This window comes from Uloborus diversus, chromosome 3 (genome assembly GCF_026930045.1).
Source record: "Uloborus diversus isolate 005 chromosome 3, Udiv.v.3.1, whole genome shotgun sequence".
NCBI lineage: Eukaryota > Metazoa > Arthropoda > Arachnida > Araneae > Uloboridae > Uloborus > Uloborus diversus.
In genome coordinates, this window is record NC_072733.1 from 159,984,370 (window position 1) to 159,993,661 (window position 9,292).

The 9,292-nt window shown below is 40.1% G+C and overlaps 1 protein-coding gene across 1 annotated transcript in view; it reads right to left on the bottom strand.

Annotated features, from left to right (window-relative positions):
* The window catches only part of LOC129218393 (microtubule-associated protein RP/EB family member 1-like), a 138,017-nt gene extending 129,640 nt beyond the window's left edge, over positions 1-8,377 (bottom strand). The window contains exon 1 of the mRNA XM_054852642.1: positions 8,179-8,377. The gene's annotated coding sequence lies outside the window, so the exon portion shown is untranslated. The remainder of the gene's footprint in view (positions 1-8,178) is intronic.
* Positions 8,378-9,292: the final 915 nt, after the last annotated feature.

Genomic DNA, 9,292 nt, shown 5'->3' on the forward strand with positions numbered 1-9,292 from the left:
TAGACCTTGTGTCGTATCGGGTCTTCATCTTCTCCGCCGCGATGTTGATTCGCTCTCGTGCGAAGTTATGAACGTCTTCCAACCGGGCCTGGAGATCCTGGATGTACTCCTCAGGCGATGAAGGCGCATCCGGAGGACGACCGAAGACGAGATCACAAGGTAGCCGAAGCTCTCGTCCGAAGAGCATCTGAGATGGGGCATATCCGGTAGTCTCGTGGACAGCACTGCGGTAGGCCAGCAGGAACAAAGGCAGCTTCTTGTCCCAATCCTGTTGATTTCTGGATACCATAAGTGAGAGATTGTTCTGGATTGTGCGGTTAAATCTCTCCACCATGCCGTCCGATTGTGGGTGTAGTGGTGTTGTCCTAGTTTTCTCAATTCCGAAAATTTGACATAGGCCCTTAAACACAGCAGAGATGAAATTCCTCCCTTGATCGGAATGAATCTGCAAAGGTGTTCCGTATCTCGAGATCCAATGTTGGACCAGAGTCTCTGCTACGGTGGTAGCCTCTTGATCTGGAATGGGATATGCTTCCGGCCATTTGGTGAAATAGTCGATGGAAACAAGAATGTATTTGCTCCCATCAGCAGTTCTTGGTAGAGGACCCAGGATGTCGATCCCAATTCGTTCGAAAGGAGCTCCAACGTTGTACAGATGTAGCTTCCCTCTGCTTCTTTTCTTCGGTCCTTTACGAGCAGAACAGGCGTCACAAGAATGGCACCACTTCTCCACGTCATCCTTCACCTTGCTCCAGAAGAAGCGCTCCCGAACTTTATTGAGAGTTTTCAAGAAACCAAAATGTCCTCCAGTCGCACTGCTATGTATTTCTTTCAGAACATCTGAAATCCTTGATCGGGGAAGTAGTAACTGCCACCTAGATGTTTTGCCGTCGTCAGATTCCCATTTTCGGTGTAGCACGCCGTTCCGTAAGTGGAGCGAGTTCCATAAAGCCCAGTATCTTTTTGTTGCAGGACTAAAGATGGAAACGTCCTGCCAGCTAGGTCGCCGACTGTCACTCTCCATGAACTCCAAAATTGGTTTTATGTCGGGGTCTTCAAGTTGATCTTTTCGAACTTGGTCGTCACTCCATGGATCAGGTTCTGAAGATGTTGGAGTCACTGTCACCTGATAGGCAGTAGGGCTAGTCGTTTCATACTGTTTCTCGATTCTGGAACAATGATTGCAGTTCTCAGGACAGGGTCTCCTTGATAAAGCGTCTGCATTACCGTGAGACAACCCTTTTAGGTGCTTGATTTCCATGTCATATTCCTGGAGCCGCTGTATCCACCTGGCTATCTGGCCTTCTGGATTCCTGAAGTTCAAAAGCCAAGTTAACGAGGCATGATCTGTCCGAAGCAGAAACTTCCGGCCGTAGAGGTAATGATGAAAGTGTTCTACAGCTTTCACTATGGCCAGTAACTCCTTTCTGGTGACGCAGTAATTTCGCTCCGACTTTGATAAGCATTTGCTCCAGTAAGCGATGACATGTTCATTGCCGTCAATTTCTTGGGATGAAACAGCTCCGATGCCCTCGTGGCTCGCATCAGTGTTTAGGATGAAGGATTTTCCAGGCTGAGGATATGAGAGAATAGGCGTTGATGTTAAAGCCTCCTTCAGTCGTAGAAATGCATCTTCGCATTCTTTGGACCATTCAAACTTTTGCTTGCTCTCCGTCAGCTTATGCAAAGGTCGTGCAATGTTGGAAAAACCCTTCACAAACTTCCTGTAGTACGTGCAGAGCCCCAGGAAACTTCGCAGCTGATGGATGTTTTCGGGACGACTCCAACTCTTGACCGCGGATACCTTTTCTGGATCGGTTTGTACACCCTCAGAAGAGATGATGTGACCAAGGTAGTTCACTTCCCGGCGGAACAAATTACATTTGGACGGGCTTAACTTCAGATTGGCTTCCTTAAGCTTTTGCAGCACCTTCCTAAGATTTGCCAGATGTTCTTCGAAGCTGCGTCCCACGATGATGATGTCGTCTAAGTAGACCAGACAAGATTCGTAAGAGAGTCCTCTTAACCCTGTCTCCATAAGACGCTCGAACGTAGCTGGTGCATTGCAGAGGCCGAAAGGCATCACTTTAAACTGCCATAAGCCTTGCCCAGTTGTAAACGCTGTCTTCTCTCGGTCATCAGGGTGTATCTCAACCTGCCAGTAGCCGCTCTTCAAGTCCAGGGTCGAAAACCACTTGTGTCCGGAAAGAGTGTCCAAGGTGTCGTCTATCCGTGGAAGAGGGTAACTGTCTTTCTTGGTGATTTCATTCAGCCGTCGGTAATCGACACAAAATCTGGTGGAGCCATCTTTCTTTCGGACCAAGACGATGGGAGAGGCCCAAGGACTGGATGACGGTTCGATTACATCATTCTCCTTCATCTCTTTCAGGAGGGTTTCAACCTCTTCCTTCTTAGCGAACGGTAGTCGTCTTGGATGCTGTTTAATAGGGAGGTGTTCTCCAGTGTAAATCCTATGCTGCGTTAAATTTGTCCTGCCCACATCCTCCGATGTAGATGAAAACAGATGCTTGAAGTCCTCCACCAATTGTTCCGCAGCAGTTCTTTGATCTTTCGATAATGGCGCACTCCCAATTAACTTCGATGTCAAGGACGCAGAAGACACAGTCTCGGGGGAATTGATTCTTCTAATGATGCAGTTTACTGGAGTACAAGTTGCCAACACTTCTCCTTTCCGGATATTCCTTGGCCTTTCACTGACGTTGGCGACTCTCACAGGAATTACATCCTTCGAAAGGTCCACAAGCGTAGATGCTACCAGCACTCCTTTTAGGTTATTGCTTAGGTTAGAGTATTCAATGAGTCCAAATCGAAAACTATTGCTTTCTTCAAGGGAGTCAGGTATTAATGATTCTGACCTTGAGGGAATCGATAAATCTGTTTGGGCTATTATTTGATGAGCGGATTTTACATCACTTTCTGCGGGGGAAAACGGCTATGTCTTCTCTCATCGAGTGCAGCTCATTAGTCTTAAAGTCGAGAGTGAAGTCATATTTCTTCAAAAAGTCCAATCCGAGAATGAAGGGGTCCGTGATATTAGCGACGAATGCCGTATGATGGTAGGTGGCATTCCCAAACACTATTTCCAAGTCCACTTTACCGTCAATCTCGATTTTGTCACCTGTCACAGTCTGGAGACTTACGCGTGGCGATGTCCACAGCAGTTTCAATCCAAATTCACGGGCCACATCTGTCCTAATGATTGTCACATTGGCTCCAGTGTCGACAATCAGTCTGCAGGGGTTCCCATTTACATGTGCGTAAATGAAAAGTCCATCACTGCCACTACTAGAAGAGGAAATCTGCAGAGCTCTGGTGGTGGTGATTTCCTTCCCTCGCGTAGCTTGGCGAGCCGGACAACTCCTTCGCAGGTGTCCTTCACTACCGCATTTCCAGCACTTCTGCTCTTGTTTCTTTTGGGCTGTTATGCTGCTCAGATGTCTTGTCAAGTCACCGAGTTGTCTCTCAAGTTCAGCGAGGTGGGACGACCTGGAATCCGACTCATCAGCTTCCTGAGTCCGGATTAGATGGCGATCCACACGGGTTGCTTCTTGGGCGGCCTCGTATCTCATCGCATACACAACAGCAGAATTCAGGTCTTTGACATCCGCCATCCGTAGAGCTTTCTGGATTTCCGGATCTCGAACCCCGTCGATGTAATAGTTGAGTGCCAGGTTGTCTCGAACATCCGCAGGACAGTCGCAAAAAGCAAGATGAGACAGTCTCTCGACGTCCGCCGCTAGCTCTTGCAGGGTTTCCCCGGTTTTCTGGAAACGGGACTTCAACTGGAGTCGGCTGAAATCTTTCTGGCACTTCTCACCGAAGCGAAGCTCCAACGCAGATGTGAGGGCGGCGAAATCCAGGCGCTGGCTGTCCGGAAGGGTCTGAAGAATGTCCGCTGCGTCACCTCTCAGGGATGCTGCAAGATGGCAGGCCTTGGTAGCAGAGTCCCATCCGTTCGCTTCCGCCACTATCATGAATTGGGTCTTGTATACCTGCCACGAACTTTTCCCATCAAATGTGGTCAGTTTAATGGACGGTCGAGCAACAGATGTGGGAGCGCCAAACTGTACAGAACTGCTTTCCGCGGTCGCCAATCTCCGTTCCATGTCTTTAATTATTTCTTCCTTAAATGAAGTAAATTTCTTGTCTTCTTCTTCCAACTTATTTTCCACATTGGCGATACGCTCTTCCACAGTATCAAATTTTTCTTCCAGAGCATCAACTTTATCTCCCATGGCGGTTAGTTGATTCTCCATCATGGTTTTCATCGACGTTAGATCACTTTTTATTTCATTTTGACTTGTAGTAATTTTAGCAGTTAAATCACTATTTAACTGTTCTTGGTTAGTCGCCAATTCATTTTTTAATTGTTCTTGGTTAGTCGCCATATCATTTTTTACAGAGTTGATTGCGTCAAGAAGTTGTTTTAATTGTTCATCCATTGCGCGAGTAATCACCATAAAAATAAAGTCCAAATTCAAAAAGTCTTTATGAAAAAAATGTCCAAAGTCACACTTACTCCAAGAAAGTCCAGAAGAAGCCCCACGTTGGGCGCCAAATTGTAACGGATTCGGTGCGACTTCCACTTTCTTGAAATGAAAACACAGTTCTTGATAAAAACACAGGAAATTTATTTACACTATGTACAGGAAAGATCGTCAACAACTGCTAAATTATTCATCAGCAACTAAGCAATTATCACACAACACCGTAAACTCAACGTTTACACACGTATTTACTTCCAAATACGAAAACAACACAGCGAAATGCCTCGCAATAAACAGAGCAAAAATGCTCTCAGTTCGAAATCTGAATCGAAACTCCCCTGTTTATCACGTGGGACGCCTTTATAAACATCGAAAGAAATCTCTCAAATATTCCACACGCTTCTCGAAATGCGTTGATCGTTATCAAATTTTATCAATGAACAAAAAGGAAATAGGGGTCGTATACTTTAGCCATATGAAAAGGGGTTGTATATTCATTACGGGAAACTATTTACAGGTTACGTTCCTACAATAATTACTATTTACAGGATTTGTAACAATATATATATATATATATATATATATATATATATATATATATATATATATATATATATATATATATATATATATATATATATATATATATATATATATATATATATATATATATATATATATATATATATATATATAGTACATATGGGTCATTCTCCAGAAAATGTAATTTTTTAACGCAAGTATTTCTCAATTTCGAAAACTTTTGTTTTCTTTTTTTTTCATTCTTCCATGAAAGTGTTACCTACTAGAAGTAACCATAAAAACGGCCCAGCTAAGTTCCAATTATTTTACTCATAAATAAAAAAACATAAAAAAATGCCTTGTTCACGGAAGTAAAAAAAAAAAAAAAAAAACGAAAAACACTTTTAATATTAAAAACCGAGGTCAATTTAATATCAAAGTAGTACTTTTGTTAATTGTGCAAACAATCAGCTTTTTTAATGATCAGTGGGAAGTTAATATTAAGCTCTCTTAATTAAAGTACAGCTTAATTAGTACTTTCAAATGTATGTTAAAAATAGTATTTAATAAATTTGAGGATATTCTGGCAATTTATAATTTTGGATATTATTGATATATTTCCCCTCCCCATCATTTACTTTCACCTCAGAAATAATGACATTGATTAGGTCTGTCACGGAGGTGAGGAACTTTCCATTAATATAGGCTTAATAGCTACATTTTTCAGGGTAAATTTTGTTTTCTTCGTTGCTACAATCTGCACATGTTAAGCATATGAAAACATATTCACTTCTTTTTTTTTTTACATTAACTTATATCTCTGAAATTCAAGTTCACGGAGGTGAGAGTTCACAATAAACACACGTAGTTTTTCAAGCAAAATCTATCTTCTTGTTTTTCGAAAAAAATATCACAACTTCAACTATGGCTAAAATAAACAAAGGGACTCACTTGTTTCATGGAAAATAAAATTTGACGTCATTACTGCCACGTGTTAATGAGGAATGGCATTTTGTGTTTAGGTAATGGAGGTGAGAATTTATTGTGTGACATGATTTCTTGTCCTACTAAAACGAACTAAAACACAATATTAAAATATTAAATATACTTAAACAATTGTATGTGAGACAATTGTGAAAGGAATAATAAATAAATAAATAAGTATGTACTTTTAATTAAACAAGTTATTAAGCAACATAAACAGTTACACCAGGTGTGTGACATGCCACGGAGGTGAGAATTCACATGTTGTGAACTGAAAATATACTAAAAAAAAATTTTTATTAAAAAATCGTTGGCAGGTTTAACCCTTCAAGCGGCCGTGACGTAAAATTCCTTCACCCAGCAATGTATTGAAGAGCGGCAATGTCGAAAAATTTGGCCTTGAATATTCTGCTTCGAGAACGGCTGCGGCGTAAAATTCTATGGAAGAATATTCATGGCGAAATTTTTCGACACGGCCGCTCTTCGATACATCGCTGGGTGAAAGAATTTTACGTCACGGCCTCTTGAAGGGTTTAAACATATATATTTTTGATGAAATTAAAAATCATTGTTAAATGAATTGTTCCTGAAAGTTTTTACTGTAAAAGGCGTGACAGAAATGTTACACGTCTTGAAGAAAGACTCATATACAGAGTGTTCCGTTTTAACCTGCAAGACCTTTATTATCGCAACCGTTAGACCTAGATGTATACTTTCAATTGCAAAAATATTTAAAATCAGATGCAGAGTTAAGATATTGCAAGCTTGAATTGAAAATAAAAATAAGTCAAGAAATACAAAATTTAACTTTTTAGACGGGCCCTGGGTCCTCTAACTTATAGTTAGGGAAATAATCATCATTGAAAAATAATTCCAACACAAAACGTTTGAAATTAGTACGACCAATATTCACCGAGATATGAAACGCAGCGTATTGTGATCTACACCACTTTTCACTCGCCGTCAATGACACCTTTTGGGGGGAAATATATGGGTTAACAAGTATTAAAAATTATATGTGTTCATAGAGTGTGGTTTTTCAAATTGTTCGAGGTTTTGTAGTGTGTTTTTGCGTGTCATGGTATAACATTTGCATCTATTTTTGAATAGCAATGAAAAATATAAATACTTGGTTTCTGTTATTTCGATAACCTGTCATTCTTCTGAAAGGGCTAGTATGTGTTCGAATCTCATCTTTTGTACGGTCCCTTAAAGCTTTGAACTGGAATATCTCCTTGAGTTTTGGTCGCACAAATGTCAAGTTTTTTGTATAGGTAATAGTTTTCAATGGAGATTATTTCTCTAAATATTAGCTAGGGGACCTAGAGCCCGTACAAAAAGTTAAATTTTGTATTTTTCGACTCGTTTTTATTTTTGCTTCAAACTTCCTATATCTTAACTCTGCATCTGATTTTGAACATTTTTGCAATTGGAAGTATGCATCTAGGACAAACGGTTGCGAAAATAAAGGTCTTTCAGGTTAAAACGGAACACCCTGTATATAATTCATGAACGCCGGATTCTCTCTTCCCACCGTTAGGTCCCTGGATGGAGGTGAACATTCATCAGTATTGCACGCGGGCGCTCAGATGTCTAGCAGTGGGCCTGACAGTGTTTCCTTCATTCAGTCACGTACTTTAGATTGCAATGACAACCCTTTAATTATAATTATTGCAGGACATTAAATTGACACTTTGTTTGCTCAAGACACTATAGAGAAGGGATCTCGGTCTACGACTAACGACCCGCTGCTCCCACTCGGGCCCGCGAACAGATTTTGTTTGGCCCCACGGAAAGCTAACAAACGAAAATACAATGCTTGATAACAAAATTCCCAATAAGCATAAAGAAAACTAAGACCAGAAAATCTCAAAAATCGCAGCTGAGGGTTTGAGTTAAACAAAAGTCGTGGATAAATTGGAGGGGGGGGGGGTGACAGAGGGAGTAACTATACTATCTGCTCTGAAATATTGTTGGATTATTGACTCACCTCGCCTCCAAAAAATTTCAATGTGACCTTTGAGCAAAAAAATTTGGAGACCCCTGCTCTAGAGAAACTTGATTTTTATCAAAATAACATGAATTCCGAACTTTTCCTTAAAATGAACAACAATAAGTAACTTACCTTTTTTTAAAAATAAATCTTATCTTATTGGATACTTACTCTATCCACATCAAACAGAAAATATGAAAATGTTGCTTTATTGCAGGAAATGTTGCATGAGACTTCGTACTGAATCAAATGCTAAACGCATTCGATTAGGACCAGAGCGAAAAATCTATTAAATCGCATAATTCGTTAAATTCAGGATCTGTTAAATAGAAGTCACAATATATACACAATATTCACCTTTTCAAAGCATCAAGCAAAAATTTTGCATCAAAACTTGCAGTTTAAAATCGCAACATTGAAAATGTTATTTTTATTTCAGGAAGGACGAAAGATTTCGTTATCACTGAAACACCAAAACTGATTAAAAAAAAAAATGCCGCATCCTTCCGTCTTCCCTTCCTCATTTCACGGAAATTCAAAATGGTTGTTTATGAGTTATGATGCTGTCAGTCGCCCGGTGGCAAACATGTGCGGATGGGTCCAGAAAATACTAAAGAAATGGGGCGTCTTGTTTCCATCACGCGAATTATGTTATTTTGTCAATTTTCAAAAACAAGGAAATTAATGTACCTTAGAGGTAAAAAGCACTACTATGGGCGTAGTCACAGGGGGGGGGGGGCAGGGAATGAGAACTGCCACTCCCTAGATTCCAACATGTTTACTTCATTATTTTGCTCTAGTTGCTTTTCCATCCTTAAATTTGTACTTCTCTTCGACATGGATTTTTTCCTCTTTATTTGAGTCCTGTTTTTCCAATGGTGTAAAGAGTAATACAAAATGGAGAAGATTAAGTATTTGGATGTATGATTACTCGATAAATGTTCTTCATATTCTTAAAAATGCTTTTAAGTTGAGTTGAATGTGATATATGTTGGATCGTTAGATGCTTTCGTTGTCTTACATTCTCAGCAATAAGACTAGGTTTAATGAAATGCAACTCTTCTTAATTTTAATGTTTTATGTGCTTTCCTTTCGGTACAGACGAACTTGGTACCGCTTTTTATGTTTTCACTTGTCTTCTTTCCTTAATCATTTTGTACATTTTCTGCCTCGCAGAACGATCGAAAATTAAAGAAATATCAAATTACAAATTGGATATCTTAAAATATTATTCCCATCGCACTAAACATCGTGTTACATCGAAGCTTTTATTTGCAATCCAGGA